Genomic DNA, 17,355 nt, shown 5'->3' on the forward strand with positions numbered 1-17,355 from the left:
TACCAGTAATTGTGAAAACAATTTCTTCTAAAATTTGGAAAGGATTATAGCCCAAGTTGGAAGAAGCACTGTAAATAAACATCATTTAAGTTAAATTTATCTTTCTCATACGAACTATTTATGACAGAATTATGTTCCTGATGATGCAAAAATAGACATTATACTTACTCAATTCTTTATGACTCATGTGCATACTATGAAGCATACAGCTTTCTGAAATATGCATGTCATATTTTTTATTTTGCACATAAACTTTGTTGAAAAACTTTAAGAAACAGATTTGCTTAAAATAACTGAAGCACCAATATGGAATCACTGATCATATTACACATAAACAATTTTGATTATAACTAAGACAGTAGGACCATTACAATAAATTGAGGGTTGTTTGCACAATGAAATGCTATTTCTTGAGTTATGACTATGAGTCACTCAAAGAATGGAGCTTAATCTCAAGTCAACTCAGTTGAATAGGAGTCACATTCACACAACAGATTCCTTGTACCCATACAAGCATGTCAACACCACTTTTCTTCTTTCTATCTAGGGAATTCAGTTTGAAAATAGTATTACTGACTGAGGACTATGCCAGCAGCTGAAATCAAACTCAGGTCACATGAGTTTATTTCTCCCAATGCAGTATCTATCTTTAACTTTTTATTCCAGAATATAGGTGTCAAAATGAAAAAGTATAAACTCCATCTCATATCTTGATATCAATTTACTTTTCACACCCCATACCTGGTGATGAAAATCTGAATACAGATCCACAATATTCATAGGTCCATTGTGCTAACTTGTTTGTTCTTATTAATAGTAATAATAATAATAATAATGATTTACTGAGCATTTACTATATGTACCAGGCACTATTCCAAGAACTTTGTATTCACTAGTTTATATATCTATGTACTACTATGAAAGAAGTATACTTTTTTTTTTTTTGGCTTCTATATAAGGAAGGAAATTTCCTGGCTATTTAACATGCCTATGAATAACATGCAGGGAATGTACCGATTTAAATCTTCAGTTTTTAGTACTGTTTATTAAAAATGAATGAATGATGGCAGTACTAGTCTACCCAAGCAATATAGCAGAGAAATGGTGAGGCAACACTGATCCTTGATCCTTAAGTCAGGGAACTTTGCCTCTCTATGCTGTCTGCCTTCAGTGGGAACTACACCATACAGTTTGAAGCTAATTAAAATTCCCATCATGGTTGGAACTGTTCTAATGGATTCTAATAATGTTATTCACATGAACTTTTACCTAGGTTAACCCTATAATCAACTCGAAAGAATGCCAACAACCTGAAGAAAAGTATTAGTGATATGGTTAACAAATAACAATTTTAATTGTGCCTAATCAAAAAAAGAAGAAAGTGAATAGTTCTGTTTGATTTCAATATATTCCCCCAAATAACTTAGAATTTAACTATTAATGTAATGAAGAGAATTTTCAGAATTGTTTTACTCTGTGATATACAGAATACAAATATGAATAATAAGCTCAAATTAATTTTTAATATTGAACATATTAAATTTTCAAACTGATCTACAAAAAACATATCAATATGAAAACAACTAATATATCCATATGCATATAAAGAGAGGAAGAAAATACACCAAGATGTTACAATCGATCATCTGTAATCTTGGGGATAGAAAATTGTAGTCATTTGTATTTTCTTCTTTATAGCCTTTCTATAATTTCCATATTCCCTATGCTGAACTTGTCTTACTTTCAGTTTACTCCAGATTTAAAAATTGCTGCAGGAGTATTGTTTCTGATTATAAAATTAATATATTTCAGAGAGTTCCAGTTGACCAAGATAGCAGTATAAGATGTTCCAGAATTCCATTTTCCTATAGAATCTTTGAAAAACTAGCATAAATTGGCAGAGTTCCAGAAAACAGTTAAAGAATTGCAGTAAGTAAGCAAGTGCTGAGTCAAGAAAACACAACTTAAAAATGGTAGGAGAAACTCATGGCACCCTGCTGGTCTCTTTCCCATCCCCTTTCTGGCTCAGTGTAGAGCCAGCCTGCACTCTCAGTGTGGGTCCCTGACCATGTTCTAGAGGGAGTAGATTAACCTCTATGCACATACTGGGGTGCCTGTATGTTAGTACCAATCTATCAGGTGGTAGCCTGAAGGACTGAACCAGGACACTCATCGCTGGCTCACCATCCCAGAATTTGCCCTGCATGCAGAAGCAGCTTGCAGACAGTTAAAGCAGTATAAGAAACAATAAAATCAAAGTGCCCTGGGGCAAAAGATTATAGGCTTCAAGACATACTAAATAGAGCACCCAGGAGGAGAAGTAAATCCATCTCATAGAGAATAGAGGGGACATTCAAATCCCTGTAAATAGGGGTATTCTTAAGGCCACAAGCTCATCCCAGGACATGGAGATAACCCCAAGCTTTTGCCTCAGGTTGATCTTGGAAGGAGAGCTAAACTCGGAAGGAGAATAGCAGCCAACACAGAGCCAATATGCAAAGACTATGAAAGGTGTTTTTTTCTTCATTGGTTAATTTGGTTTTATTTTTGCTCCTGACACTCAAGGAAATCTCTGTCATATCACTAGCTGGAAACAAACTTAAGGAACAGAGCTCAAGGACAAAGTCCTGGAGTTAATACATTAAAATATTAGCATGTAAAATATGCAACAAAATATTACAAAGAAACATGAAATCATGGCTCTTCCAAAGGAATAATATAAAACTTCAAAAACCATCAATAAAGAATACCAGTCTTTGGACATACCAAAGACTTTTCAAAAATGATCTTCTCTATGCTCAAAGAGCTAAAGGAAAAAAATGGAGAAAGAATTAAAGAATATCAGGAAAATGCTAAATGAATAAAATGAGGATCTCAATAAAGAGACAGAAATTATAAAAAAGAACCAAACAGAAATACTGGAGTTGACGACCATAACAACAGAAGTTAAAAGTCCCTTAGAGGGTTTCAACAGGAGATTTGAGCTGGCAGAAGAAAGAATCATTGAATTTGAAGATAAGACCATTGAAATTACTCAGATTGAGGAGCATAAAGAAAAAAGAATGAAGAAAAGGGAACAGAGCCTGAGAGTCCTGTGGAGCACCATCAAAGTGTACCACTACATGCACTATGGGAGTCCCAGAAGGAGAACAACAGAAAGGGGTAGAATGAATATTCAGAGAAATAATTGCAGAAAGCTTCCCAAATTTAATGGAAGGAATGAATATACACATTCAGGAATACCAATGAACCCCAAGCAAGATAAACTTGAAGAGAGTCATCCCAAATACATAACCAAACTGTGGAATGCCAAAGACAAAGACAGTATTCTGAAAGCTGCCAGAGAAAAGCAGTGTTATGTACAAGGGCCCCACATTCGGGGAGAGCATGGCCACTGTGCAAGCACTTGGAAATGCAAAGGGTAGAGCTGCTGCTCCAGTAAACTCGAAGACAAAGCATCAATCCACAGATAACTTACTGACCCTGAAATCTGATGGAGTTTTCCCTGCTGAGTTTTGGAATTGTTTGGGAACTGTGGCCCGTTTTCCTTCCATTTCTCCCTTCTGAAATTGGAAATTTCTATTCTATACCTGTCCCACCATTGAATGTTGAAAGCAAATAACTTGTTTTCTAGGTTTCACAGGTCCATCAGATGGGCATTTTGCCCCAAGATGGACCACACCTATAACTGATTTTGATGGGATCATATACTTAGCATTGTTACTGAAAAGACTTAAGGCTTTTTGGCTGTTGTAATGGAATGAATATATTTTGCATGTGGGAAGAACATGTCTTTTTGGGGTCCAGAGGGTGGACTATGGTAGGTTTAGATATGTACTCCAGAAAAAAAACATGTTCTTAATCGTAATCCATTCCTGTGGTTGTGAACCCATTATAAATAGGAACTTTTGAAGGGTATTATTTTTAGTTAAGATGTGGTCCAACTGAAGGAGGTTGGATCTTAATTATATTACTGGAGAAAAAGCCACATGGAGAAAAACCTGCTGCAAGTCAATAAAACCCAGAAGTGAAAGGAGAGGACATCACAATGTGACAGAAAAGCCAAGGAAGCCAAGAATGACTTGCCAATAAGCAAACACATATCTTTGTATTTCTTTTATATGTGTAACTCGGCTAGGATATATTGCCCAGTTATTTGGTCAAACACTAATCTAGGTGTTACTGCGAAGGTATTTCATAGATGTGGTTAACCTATATTCACCTGTTGGTTCTGTTTCTCTGGACCAAGATGTTTTATTCAGTATTTCTATGACAATATATTTTTGTAAACAACTTGTGAATGCCCTTGATGTTCATCATGATTCAGCAATTTAGCCCTTTTATAATAACTATTCTACTTAATGCTACTTTTTTATTCTCTTGCTTTTTCTTGTCTTTGTATATCTCTTTGTTTTCTCTTCTTCTTCAAGTAATAAAATAAGATTAAAAAAAAAAGAAAAAAAAGAATGACTAGCCTGCCAGAACACTTCCGGTCCCAGGAGAAAGCCAGCCTTCTGGGCTCTGAAACCATGAGCTACTAAATTCCTGTTGCTGCACTAAAATAATAAGAATAAATTTTTATATTAAAAGTTGAAATCAACTGAAATTCTACCAACCACAGATAATCAGTTATATTTTGATTCCTTCTGGAGAATACGTATTCACACACATTTATATACATATATACACATATGTGAAAACACAGAAACATATAATTTTATAAAAACTAAAATTACATTAGTCTGTTTTGTGGTCTGATTTTTTTTTTCCTCAACAAGAATCCTGTGTACTTCTTTCCACGTCACCATCATCTTTAACAGCTACACTACATGATTCAACATATTTAAACCAGTCAACGTTCAGTACCCAGATTAGACATCACTTCCTCCATAAAGTTTTTGCTATCTCACCAGCTCCCTTCTTAAGAGCTTCAGTCACAGTCTATCCTCTAGCACTGCACAGAATGTTTAGTGGACTATCTTCCTTCCTAAAATACAAGCTGTATGAAGTCAGGGACCATCTGTATCTGGTTAATCGTTGCAGGACAGCATCGACTACAGTGTCTGGCAGAGGTAGGACTCAATAAATATTTGTTGAAATGTAGGTTGTTTTCATTTTCTTGCTATTATAAATAATAGGATTGAATATCCATGCAATACAATTTGTACACTTATCCAATTATCCTTATGGGATAAATTTCTAAAACTAGAATTAGAAAGGCAAAGGATAGTCACATTTTGAACTTTAATATATATTGTCAAATTGTCCTCCAAAATCCCTGTAAGAATTTACATTCCCACCAACAATGGATAAGGGTGTTGATTTCCCCATATCTTTGAAACACTGAGTATTATTGCATTCTTTTAATCTTTTCCAAAGGTGACGTCTTGTTATTAATCACTTTTATAATGAGAAAAAATGTAATTTTAAAAGATATTACAGATCTTGTTAATCTTAAAATTGACAGCTATTGTTAAGATGCAAATAAAAAATACTAACCAAGTTATATTTAGAAAAATCGCTCATGACAAATAATAGTTTATTAGCTGAATGATTCTTTGTATTTAAGTGAAATAGTGCCCACTCTTTTGATCAACTCTTTTCAATGTACCTAAGGAGAGGCAAAATAAATATAAATATAATAGATATATAAGAAAATATATGTGATAAATACCTACCTGTTAGAGAAAACATGCACGAAAACAAGCTAACATGGAGATAAATTTTCAGAATCAATTGCAATAGGGTATACATAGGTTAACTTGGAAGTTAGGATTGTGGGAAAAATGCTAACGTATGAGTTTTTCTTATAATCTAATGTATGGATTCAAAAAACAAGGTGACATTGGCAATTTACTACTGAAGCAATTGTATGTCACTCTGACAAAGGACACTGGAAGATGCTCTGTCTTGCTGCTCCAGAACTGCTTTTCTAATGACTTGTTGTCTCCATCCACAGGAATGCCCACTAGTACCGCACTCTATGCATCCAAAACAAAACCCATCTTCTTCCTCTCGACCCCCCCACCCTCAAGAACATTTAATTTTGGATCCAGGCCATTATTCTATATCTAGATCTGTGCTGTTCAAATACAGAAATGTAGCTAGTCCAAATGGAGGTGTGCTATAAGTATAAACTACGCACTGAATTTCAGAGACTACTTAATATGTAAAAAGAATGTAAAATAATTCAATAATTTCATATAGATTACAAGTTGAAATGATATTTCGGATAGACTTAGTTAAAAAGTTATTATTAAAAATAATTTCATTTGTTTCTTTTTCCTCTTAATACTAGAAAACTTAAAATTATATACGGGAATCACATTTGTGGCGTGTATTACATTTCCACTGAACAGCTATGGTCTAGACCACTGAGATCAAGGGCTAGATTATAAATCTAACCATTGGGTAGAATGTTGTGCCATAGGAATCCTCCAGAAAGGAGCAAAGAAGTAAGAGGAGAAAGGAGCGGAGAAAATAATGCGAACTGGGTCATACCTGGACTTGAGGAGTCAGTGAAGGGGGCTTCCAGGAGTGGGAGACAGTGTAGAAGCTGAGGAGGACCATAAAACAGAGACGAGAAAACTGTATTTTAAACATCAGAGTAGACCTATTACTCTCACAGTGTTATTTCCCTTTTGCTTTGCCATAGCCTTCAGCAATGTCTCAGAACATTCTCTCCACATCTAAGCTGGTCTGCAAAGTAGCACACTTCCAGAGGGTTAAAATGGGAAGGCAGATGTCTCCCATAGCCAGTAGTGACCAATAAAAGAACCAAAGGAATGATGAATTTGAAGGACAGAAAGCAGCCGCCCCTCCAACCAGGTGATTTCCTTTCCAGTACCAGCCAGCCTTGGAGTCCTGGGTTTTAGTCGTGGGTTGTGTTTCTGTTTTTATTTTGGTCATACAGTTCAAGGATGGTATCATTCCGTTAGGACCTCTCTCAATCTCCAGCAAAACCCCAGACTACCCCAATTCCAGCATTTGCCTGAATCTTATCTGAATTTGCCACACACTTTGGAATCTGTGTCTTGGATGAAACAGCTGTCCGTACAGAGTCCAGCGTTCCATCCATCTCCTTTCCCAGTGAGCAGCTGGCAGCCGGGCCCAAGTTACTTTGACTTCCCTCCTGGCCTTATCCTGTGGAAATACCAGCATGCGTTGTTCTCAGGAATGCTGAACTATGCAGTGACTAAATCTCACCACAGTCTCTTAGTTCTTTTTCAACGCTGTTACTACAACTGACAGCAGATGTTATGAAGGGGTAGAGAAAATGCTGGAAAATCATGGATCCCTCATTGTTTGGATTAGGTTGTTTGCTTGGAATGTGCCCCACCCAGCTATGGGTAATGATTCTGATGAGATGTTCCCATGGAGGCGTGGCCCCGCCCATTCGGGGTGGGCCTTGATCAGTGGAGCTATATAAATGAGCTGACTCAGAGAGAGGAGACTAAGAGAGTGCAGCTGGGAGTGATGTTTTGAAGAGGAACAAGCTTGCTAGAGAGGAACGTCCTGGGAGAAAGCCGTTTTGAGGCCGGAGCTTTGGAGCAGATGCCAGCTGCCTTCCTAGCTAACAGAGGTTTTCCGGACACCACTGGCCATCCTCCCGTGAAGGTACCCAATTGCTGATGTGTTACCTTGGACGTTTTGTGGCCTTAAGACTGTAACTGTGTAGCGAAATAAACCCCCATTTTATAAAAGCCTATCCATCTCTGGTGTTTTGCATTCTGCAGCATTAGCAAACTAGAACACTCATTATTTTGATTGTGGTGGTTAATGGCTATATATCTATACATATAAAGTCAAAAACTTATCAAATTGTACACTTTAAGTATGTTAACTATACCTCAATAAAGCTGTTAAAAAACAGTATTAACATATCTCCTTTTCATAATCAGTTTTGTCAATAAAATCAATGATCAAATACTCATCTATCACCCACTCTGACTATCTGCATCCTTGAAAGGAATAAAGTTTTCCTGGGCAAACAGCAATGCAGAGAAGTCATTCTATTATTTCCTCTACACGAATGAAGCAGTACTTTGACAGCACAGCTTCTATAATATATTTCACTGTGCTAGTTTCAAGAGGAAATCATCCTACATACAGGTAATCCTTGTTTTTCATGGATTCTGTACCTGTGAATTTGCCTGCTTGCTAAAATGTATTTGTAACCCCATACTGAATCCTCACAGCACTTTCCCTGTCATTTGTAGACATGCATAGAGTAGCAAAATGAGTCAACTGATGCACACGTTGCCAGCTGAGGTCAAACAAGGCAACACTGCCTTCTTGTTTGAGCTCTTATACTATAAACAAGTATCCTTTTCATGGTATATTTAATGCCACTTTTTTTTTTTCAGTTTGTGCTTTTTTTTTCTTTTTTGGGGGGTGATTTCACTGTTTAAATTGCCCCCCCAAGCGTAGTGCCACAAGTTGTCTTGTGTTCCCAAATGCAAGAAGGCAGTGATGTGCCTTATGGAGAAATTAAGTGTGTTTTGATAAGCTAAACATTACACATCTAGGAAACTGTCTAAATAGATAGACACATCCATTTCCTCCTCTTTCCAGGACTTGTCTCCTCAGTTTGTGATGGGGCTGCAAAATCTGCTGGTTGCTCACTTTGCTTTAAAGCCTATGTTCCAAACAAACAACAAAGTCCCACAATGCTAGTTACACTTTCAGTTGTACTTTCTGCTTGAGTTGTTACTTTTCTTTCAACCTGGTCTTTCGCTTCTTTCATTTTTCCTTCTTTTCCCTTCCTCTCCTGCTTCCCACTCCCAACTTAACTGGCCATAACATGAAATGGAAATGTCCACTCTCCTTGTTGAATAAAGTTTTATGTGACATTTTCCCCAAATTCAAAATCAAGTGAGTTTAACCTGATGTGTCACTCTGTTTTAAAAGTGGGGATGGATGCTATTTCAACACTGACTGCTTTTTACTTCTGTGGGTGGTCCTCAATGGATGGATTCCTCTTCTAGCTTGTGATAAGTAAAACAAACAAAAATTAAAACCTCCCTCACCTATGTTTTCTGACCCCAATAATGAACCAGAATCTTCCTCAAACAACGGAGTGTCCTCATAAGGTTGTCTCAAAGTCCAGGAGGCCAAGTCTGACGCTTGCACCGTCCAGAGGAAAACATGGAAAACGTGAGGCTCTTCCTCCGGGTTTGCATCCTAGCTTTGCCAACCAAATTTACTCACACCTGACTAAAAAGGGTGAAATGGGTCAGTGGCGACTAGGCACGATTCCCAGGAAAGAGAAGGCAGAGATTTTCTTCCCCAAAGCGGAGACTCGCTGCGATCGCTGGTTCACCTCGGGTTCTGACCAAGAAGCCCCCAAGTTCGGCAAACTTGCTGCAGAGAAAGGAAAGGGCTGTCCTGGCCGCTGCCTGCGAGCAGTTGGCGGCTGTTACTTTACACGCACAGGGTCAGTCCCCTGACGTGCGCCAGGATCCCGGCGGCCCGCCTAAGACCTTCCCTCGCCGCCGCCAGACAAAGCCTGCAGGCGTCAGAGGGGCTTAGTGCGCGTGGGGGCTCCGGGCTCGCCAAGGCTACGCCATCTCCCGGGACGCCGCGAGCTCCGCGCCCTCCTGGGGCTATAGCTGAGCCCGCCTCCGGGACTGAACGTCACTGTTTTTCTCCACTCCCAGCTCTTCAGAGTGGATGCTCTCTACCCCTCCCGGAAGCCCGAGACCCGCTAGGGGAAGGGGGTAGGGTGGCCGGTCCGCCAGCCTGGAAGCTTTGGCTGGAACGGAAAATACGTGTGTGCAGCTTGGGGATAGCTTGAACTTTTATATTTATATTAAAACAAATAAGGAAAGCCAGTGGCGGCAGAATGTAACATTTGAATTTTCATTCCTCCTTAAAATAATAAATGAGACTTTAAAATAAATTTAACGGGGGTGAGGGACAACTTCGGATAGCGTTCTGCAGGGAGGAGCTCTTGGGTGCAAGTTTGATCAGCGCTGTTATTTACACAGATGCCTCTTTTATTTTTGTTTAAAGCGTTTTTTACTGTGAACTTTAACATGTATACATAACAGTGACAACTTTCGAAGTACAATTTAACAGGTAGTTAGAGGGCAAATTTCAAAGCATGTTATGGGTTACAGTTCCACAATTTAAGTTATTTCAAAGAATGCTATGGGTTACAGTCCCACAATTTCAGTTATGTGCATTATTGTAAAATATATATACAGAAAGGTGTTAACTTTCAAAATATAGCTCAACAAGCAGTTATATAGGTAATTTCAAAAAATGTTATGGTTACAGTGCCACAGTTTCAGTTCTTTCCTTATTGTGAGATATAGGATATATATTGGGATGCCTTTTTTAAATTCCAGTTTACGCCACTGGATCCCGCTGCGCCATTAGGTCTAGGATCTAGGAAACGCCTTCAAGCAGCGTTGGGTGGCGTTGAGCCCTCCACGAGCAGAAGTGGGAAGAAGGACGTCAGACCCCAGTTGGAGTCAACTGTTACCAAGGAAGCGTGTGACCTGCGTCTGGGCACTCTCAGGGAACATTTTTCATGTTCTATTTTGCCCTGATAGAAATACAAATTTTCATTCTCTTTTGTCATAATAGTAGTACAAACTGTTTAAAATGTACAATGTTGCTAAGTGTATATAAAAGTGCTTTATACTTTATTAACTATAAATGAAATCAAATCATTAGAAAGTTTGGAAATTGTGCTTATGCAAAAGACATATTTGTAAATGTTCTTGACTATAAATGTTTGATGATAATTTCTTTAGTACATTGTGGACTTTAGTGATTGGTTTCCTTTTTAAAGAAACATTTTTTATTGTGAAATATAATACATATACAGAAAAGTGATAACTTTCAAGTTACAGTTTAACAAGTAGTTATAGAAATTTCAAAGTATATGTTATGGGTTACAATTCCACAATTTCATTTATTTCCTCCTGGCTCTTCTAATTCACTACAGACTAAAAAAAAAAAACTATATAATAATTCAGTGGTCATAATCCTTTGTTAAATACTCTCTTGTCAGTTGCTAATCCTCCCTCTCATTTGATCACTGTCTCAATCTTCAGGGGTATCTGCGCAATGACCACTCCAACTTGTTCATACTGAAAAGGGGTGTTGACATTACAGGGAAGGGGGATGCAGCTGTTTGATGTTCTTGGAGAGACTGGTGCCTCTGGGTTTTGGTATTTATCTGACATAGGAACAATCTGGAGGTTTTTAGTTTCTGAAAAAATAAACTTAGTGAGTGAAACTTTTATAGAGTCTCAAATAGGGACTGGGTATTCATTAGGTTTCCATTTTGGTAGTCTACAAACCAATATCAATTATATGGGTATAAATAATACTATTGCTCTTTAATATGAAGTTAACCCATGTTATTATGTCTTCCCAAAACAAGTGTAAAGAAGTTGCATTCCATCTAAAAGTATGGGGTAAGACCCTCATGAGGGAGTTAAGAGATTAGGCCTCTCCATGAAATTGTAATATTTTTCTGTTTTTTATTAAATTGATAAAACATAAAGATCAAAGTTGATATTTTTCTTTCACATAGTGTAATATTACATAGGGTCAAAAGACACTGTGGTGATTTACTATTTTAGAAGGGAGTTTTCTAAAGACCAGTTTCTTCATCTGTAAAATGAAGGAGATGAATTATGGATACTTCTTTCCAGTTCTATACTTTTATTACTGATTAAAATTATATATACTATAGAATAAGCAGGAGAGCCAACAATAACATTTTCTAAAGATCACAAATATCAGAGAAGAGGATCAATGAACAAATATTAGGCAACGTTTTCTTTATCATGGCTATAACAATGCAGCCACATCCATTTTGAAAAGATGTGTCATGTAATTCCACTACTCAGTTTTGTAACGTTTTAGTGATTATCGGTATCTAGAAAAATTGCAAATCTGATTATATAAATGTATATTTTTAAAATCTCATGTTGCTGTTTTCTTTTTATGGGGAAACTCATCTAAAACATTAAGTCCAAGAAAGCCATCATTGCTTTGTAAAATTCAATTTAATAAAAAATGTTATATAAACAATCAAGATTTTCTCAACTGGGGGAGGATAAAGGGATGAGTACAAGGATGTCCAAATTTCTTCAGATTTAAGTTGATTCTGAACCCAGTATAGAAAATGATTGTAAACTTAAAACTCATGGAAAATCAGGTCTAGTCAATCAGATTGTTCTCCTAGAGTCCTAGATACCATAAGATTTTTTTTGTTTTTCTTGTTTTTCTTTTCTTTTTTTTCTTTCTTTTTTCATGGCCACCAGCAGTTCACTTCTCCAAAACCTGAGAATCATTTTTTACTCCTCCCTCATTTTAGCCTTTCTCAAATCCATTCCCCCTGCAGTTACCAGAAATGATCTTCATAAAATGCGAGTCTGTACATATATCAAATATCACTCGCTTGCTAAAAACCCTTAAATGGCACCCATTGTCCCAAGGATAAAGTTCTAACTCCCTCATTAGATTTTAAAGTCTCTTTCTAGTCTGCTCCCCACGCCCTTGCTTCTTCAGTTTCGCCTCCTTACTCTCCCTACTTCTTCCCAAAGGCACTCATTGTTAAATTACTCTGATTTTCCCAAGGTACTAGAATATCTTTTTAATCACTCAGGCAGAAACACTCTTCAAGCCTTTCTTCCCTGCCTAACCCCTAGACTATTCTATCAGGTCTCTGATGAGATGATTTCCTTCTAGAGGTATCCCAGATTATCCTCCCATAAACCCTCTTAACACACCGCCTTCTGGCATTGGTAACCCCACCATATCTTTTATCACACAGTATTACAATTGACCATTTTCCTCTATTTCACTAGGCTCTAAGCTACTGACCTGTGCCCAGAAGGAGGTTGCATGTAGAAAGTGCCTGAGCTTTCAAGTCAGAAAGACTGGGCTCCAAACCCAGTCCATGCACTTAAGTTATGTGTCCTTGAGCAAGTTTCTTAACCCATTTGGCGGTCAGTTTCCTCATTTGTAAAAAATGAAAGGATCATAATAAAGACCAATTGAGGTAATGCATGTAAAATATTTTGCTCACTGCTCATAAATAGTAGCTACAAAAGGCTAACATTTCTACCCAAAATCTCTTCCCTGAGTGAACTCCTCTTCAGAGTGTGGATACTTTCATTATTCTTCTCATCATCACCAAATGGAAATAGATGAACAAGAAAACTATAAATTTCCTAACCTTATAAAGCTCCTCATTAGCTATGAATACTTGGGAAGTCATTAGACTGGTCTCTTTCACGTCTCAGTTTCTTCATCTGAACATGCTTCACATAATTAAGATTATCATAGGATAGGCATGAAAGTAGCATGAATGAATAAAGCATTTGAAAAGGACATATCCCTTTGCTTGTCACTTTTGGAAAGAAATGTGATTTTATTTTAGTATCTTCAGTTGTTTTTAAAAATAGATTTTATTTTTAGAGCAGTTTTAGGTTCACAGAAAATTGTGCAGGAAGTACAGAGAGTTCCTATAAACTCCCTCCCCCAACACACACACACACACACACACACACACACACACACACACATTGTTTCTCCTAGTATTAACATCTTGCATTAGTGTGGCACAATTATTGCAACTAATGAACCAATATTCATACCTCATTACTAGCTAAAGTCCATAGTTTACTTGAGTTTCACTCTTCTGGTTGTACAGTTCTGTCAAGGCAGAATAGAATAGGGCATTAAGGCTGTGGTCCTAGTCTTCTATTCAGCTTCAGAAGAGTTAAGGCAAACCTGCAAAACTTCAATTGCAGACTTCCTGGAGCTGAAATTTCCCCTAGAGCTCTGAAACCTCCCCAAACCATTAACACTTCTAAAATCACGGGCCCAAAGCAAATTCTCAGTTAATGACAAAAAAGCATGGGGTCATAAAAGTCATTAAGCATCTGCCCAAAGACAAATTTTAGATATGCAAGGGCAGGCAAGTTCTGATCACTGTCTCCTCCTAGAACAAAGGAGGTGTTCAAAGGTTGAGATAAGATCACAGTAAAACTTCCCTATGTAACAAACCAGCCCACTCCCACTCGGTGCAGGCCTCTCCTTGAACATACCCAAGCTATCTCTTAAGCATCCCTTCTTTCTCTTTTTCTTTAATAAACTTTACTACGTAATTTCTACTGGCCCCTCTCATCTCTGAACTCCTTCCATGGTGAGAGTTCTGAACCTGGAACAGCGTTCTGCCTGGCACTATTGCCAGCAGGGCACCTATTACATATGGGATTTGACAAATGCACAACCCTTGTATCTACCATTACAGTGCTATGCAGAACAGTTTCCCTTTCCCCAAAATGCCCCATGCTCTTGTTCATCTCCCTGACCCCCCAAACACCTAGCAACCACTGATCTCTTTCCTGTCTCTATAGTTTTGCCTTTTCCAGAATGTCATGCATTTGGAATCATACAATATGTAGTTTTCAGATTGGCTTTTTTCACTTAGCAATATGCATTTAAGTTTCCTCCACGTCTTTTTGTAGCTCAATTAGCTCATTTCTTTTCATCACTGAATAATGTTCCATTGTACAGATATATCACAGTTTATCCATTCACCTATTGAAGGACATCTTGATTGCTTCCAATTTTTGGCAATTATTAATAAAGTTGCTATAAACATTCATGTGCAGGTTTTTCAGTGGACATAAATTTTCAACTAATTTTGGTAAATGCCTGGAAGCATGATTCCTGGATCACATGGTAAACCTATATTTAGCTTTACAAGAAACTGCCAGATAATCTTCCAAAGAGACTGTATGTACCATTTTGACATTACCTCCTGCAGTGAATAGAGTTCCTGTTGCTCCACATCATCGCCAACATTTGTTGTCAATGTTTGGATTTTAGCCATTCTAATAAATGTGTAGTGGCATCTTATTGTCTTAATTTGCAACCCCCAATGACATATGATGTTGAAGAAATGTGATTTTAAAATATTAAAATGTTTGAAACTAATTGGGGGCTAGGGGGACATAAATAATTTGAAACATCAAACCCTCACTTTTATTTTTTACATTTTTCTTTCTGCATGCAGCTACTAAAATAGTATCACTAAACAAGTAAGTATAAGAAGACAAGTCCCAGTAACTATGAAAATCTCTACTTTATATAACATGACCTTGGATAATTGAGATTAGATTTTTTACCACTAACCATACACATCTTAGACTCATAGACTATTAAAAGCTGAAAATACATTAGCATTCTGGGGGCAAATGGAAGATCAAACACATACATATTTACTTTCACTGTCTCCAAATTCCACAAAGATGTTAGTAAAAGGATTGTTTTAAAATACTCAAGATAAAAAGAATGGGAGAGGAAACATTGCAACAAAATGTTGTAAACCAGGAAACAGAAGTGAATGAGATGTTGGAAGTTAAGCAGTTATCTTAGGTTAGTTGTCTTTTTCTTACTCCCTTGTTATGGTCTCTTTGAAATGTTCTTTTATTGTATGTTTGTTTTCTTTTTAACTTTTTTTTTCATACAGTTGATTTAAAAAAGAAGGGAAAGTTAAAAAAAAAAAAGAAAGAAAAAGAAAAACAAGGGGAAAAAAAAAAAAGATGTAGTGCCCCCTTGAGGAGCCTGTGGAGAATGCAGGGGTATTCGCCTACCCCACCTCCATGGTTGCTAACATGACCACAGACATAGGGGACTGGTGGTTTGATGGGTTGAGCCCTCTACCACAGGTTTTACCCTTGGGAAGATGGCTGCTGCAAAGGAGAGGCTAGGCCTCCCTATGGTTGTGCCTAAGAGCCTCCTCCCAAATGCCTCTTTGTTGCTCAGATGTGGCCCTGTCTCTCTACCTAAGCCAACTTGAAAGGTGAAATCACTGCCCTCCCCCCTACGTGGGATGAGACACCCAGGGGAGTGAATCTCCCTGGCAACGTGGAATACGACTCCCGGGAAGGAATGCAGACCTGGCATCGTGGGACGGAGAACATCTTCTTGACCAAAAGGGAGATGTGAAAGGAAATGAAATAAGCTTCAGTGGCAGAGAGATTCCAAAAGGAGCCGAGAGGTCACTCTGGTGGGCACTCTTACGCACACTTTAGACAACCCTTTTTAGGTTCTAAAGAATTGGGGTAGCTGGTGGTGGATACCTGAAACTATCAAACTACAACCCAGAACCCATGAATCTCGAAGACAGTTGTATAAAAATGTAGCTTATGAGGGGTGACAATGGGATTGGGAAAGCCATAAGGACCACACTCCACTTTGTCTAGTTTAGGGATGGATGAGTAGAAAAATAGGGGAAGGAAACAAACAGACAAAGGTACCCAGTGTTCTTTTTTACTTCAATTGCTCTTTTTCACTCTAATTATTATTCTTGTTATTTTTGTGTGTGTGCTAATGAAGGTGCCAGGGATTGATTTAGGTGATGAATGTACCACTATGTAATGGTACTGTAAACAATCGAAAGTACGATTTGTTTTGTATGACTGCGTGGTATGTGAATATATCTCAATAAAATGAAGATTAAAAAAAAAAAAAAGTGAATGAGAGGCTACTGACTCTGATAACTGATTCAGACTTAAATCCTAAACCTTCAGGGGAAACTGAGAAGCAACCCAGTGCTGCCACAGAATCCCAGAAGCCTCTGGAATTGGCAATACCAGGTACCTCTGAAAGTAAGGGCAAACTTGTTTTAAGGACTCTTGAAGAAGCAGTTAGGGGTGCCGCCGCAGGGCGGTGCTGGCGAGGCCCGCCTCTGCGAACGCCCCAGGTGATGCAGCGCGGCAGCGGGAAGCTGAAGCAGGAGGTTGATGGTTTGCTTTCTGAGCGCCAACTGAAAGGAGTTCTGGAAGCCAGTAAAAGGCAAGATATTTATCAAAGAGGTATCCAATTAAAACATGCAATCAATGAAAATAAAAATGCTATTCAAAAACTAAACAAAACTGATGAACCTCCACCTGTTGGGAACTATCATCAGAAAAAAGATGAAAAGCATAACCTTTTGGATAAGCTTTTTTCAACTGCAGGAACTTGCTGTGGCCATAACTAGAGAAAATTTAACTGAGTATGTCCCTTTCCTTCCTTTCTTTCATTTATTATATCACCAATAGTTTTAATGTTTGACTCAAAATAAAGACATATAACTCTATAGATATAAACATGCAACCGTAACAATGTTAGGTCCCATGAGGGAGATAAAGAAGTGCAAGTCACGGTCCTGCCTTCAAGAAAGGTATAAATCATTTGGGGAAACAAAACAGAGATCTGAACAGCTGGATAAACAAACAGTCTAAAAATCAGGATGACACCTTTAATGTCAGTGCTGATTATTTGGATTCTCTACTTGCATAGTTATCTCTTTCATAAATATTCTAAAATATT

At 37.8% G+C, this 17,355-nt stretch overlaps 1 long non-coding RNA gene across 1 annotated transcript in view; it reads right to left on the minus strand.

Annotated features, from left to right (window-relative positions):
- Positions 1-9,561, minus strand: part of LOC119528622 — a 68,193-nt gene extending 58,632 nt beyond the window's left edge. The window contains exons 1-2 of the long non-coding RNA XR_005215759.1: positions 9,030-9,561; positions 6,502-6,556 (exon numbers count right to left, since the gene is read on the minus strand). This is a non-coding gene — a long non-coding RNA (uncharacterized LOC119528622). The remainder of the gene's footprint in view (positions 1-6,501; positions 6,557-9,029) is intronic.
- Positions 9,562-17,355: the final 7,794 nt, after the last annotated feature.

Source organism: Choloepus didactylus, chromosome 3 (assembly GCF_015220235.1).
Source record: "Choloepus didactylus isolate mChoDid1 chromosome 3, mChoDid1.pri, whole genome shotgun sequence".
NCBI lineage: Eukaryota > Metazoa > Chordata > Mammalia > Pilosa > Megalonychidae > Choloepus > Choloepus didactylus.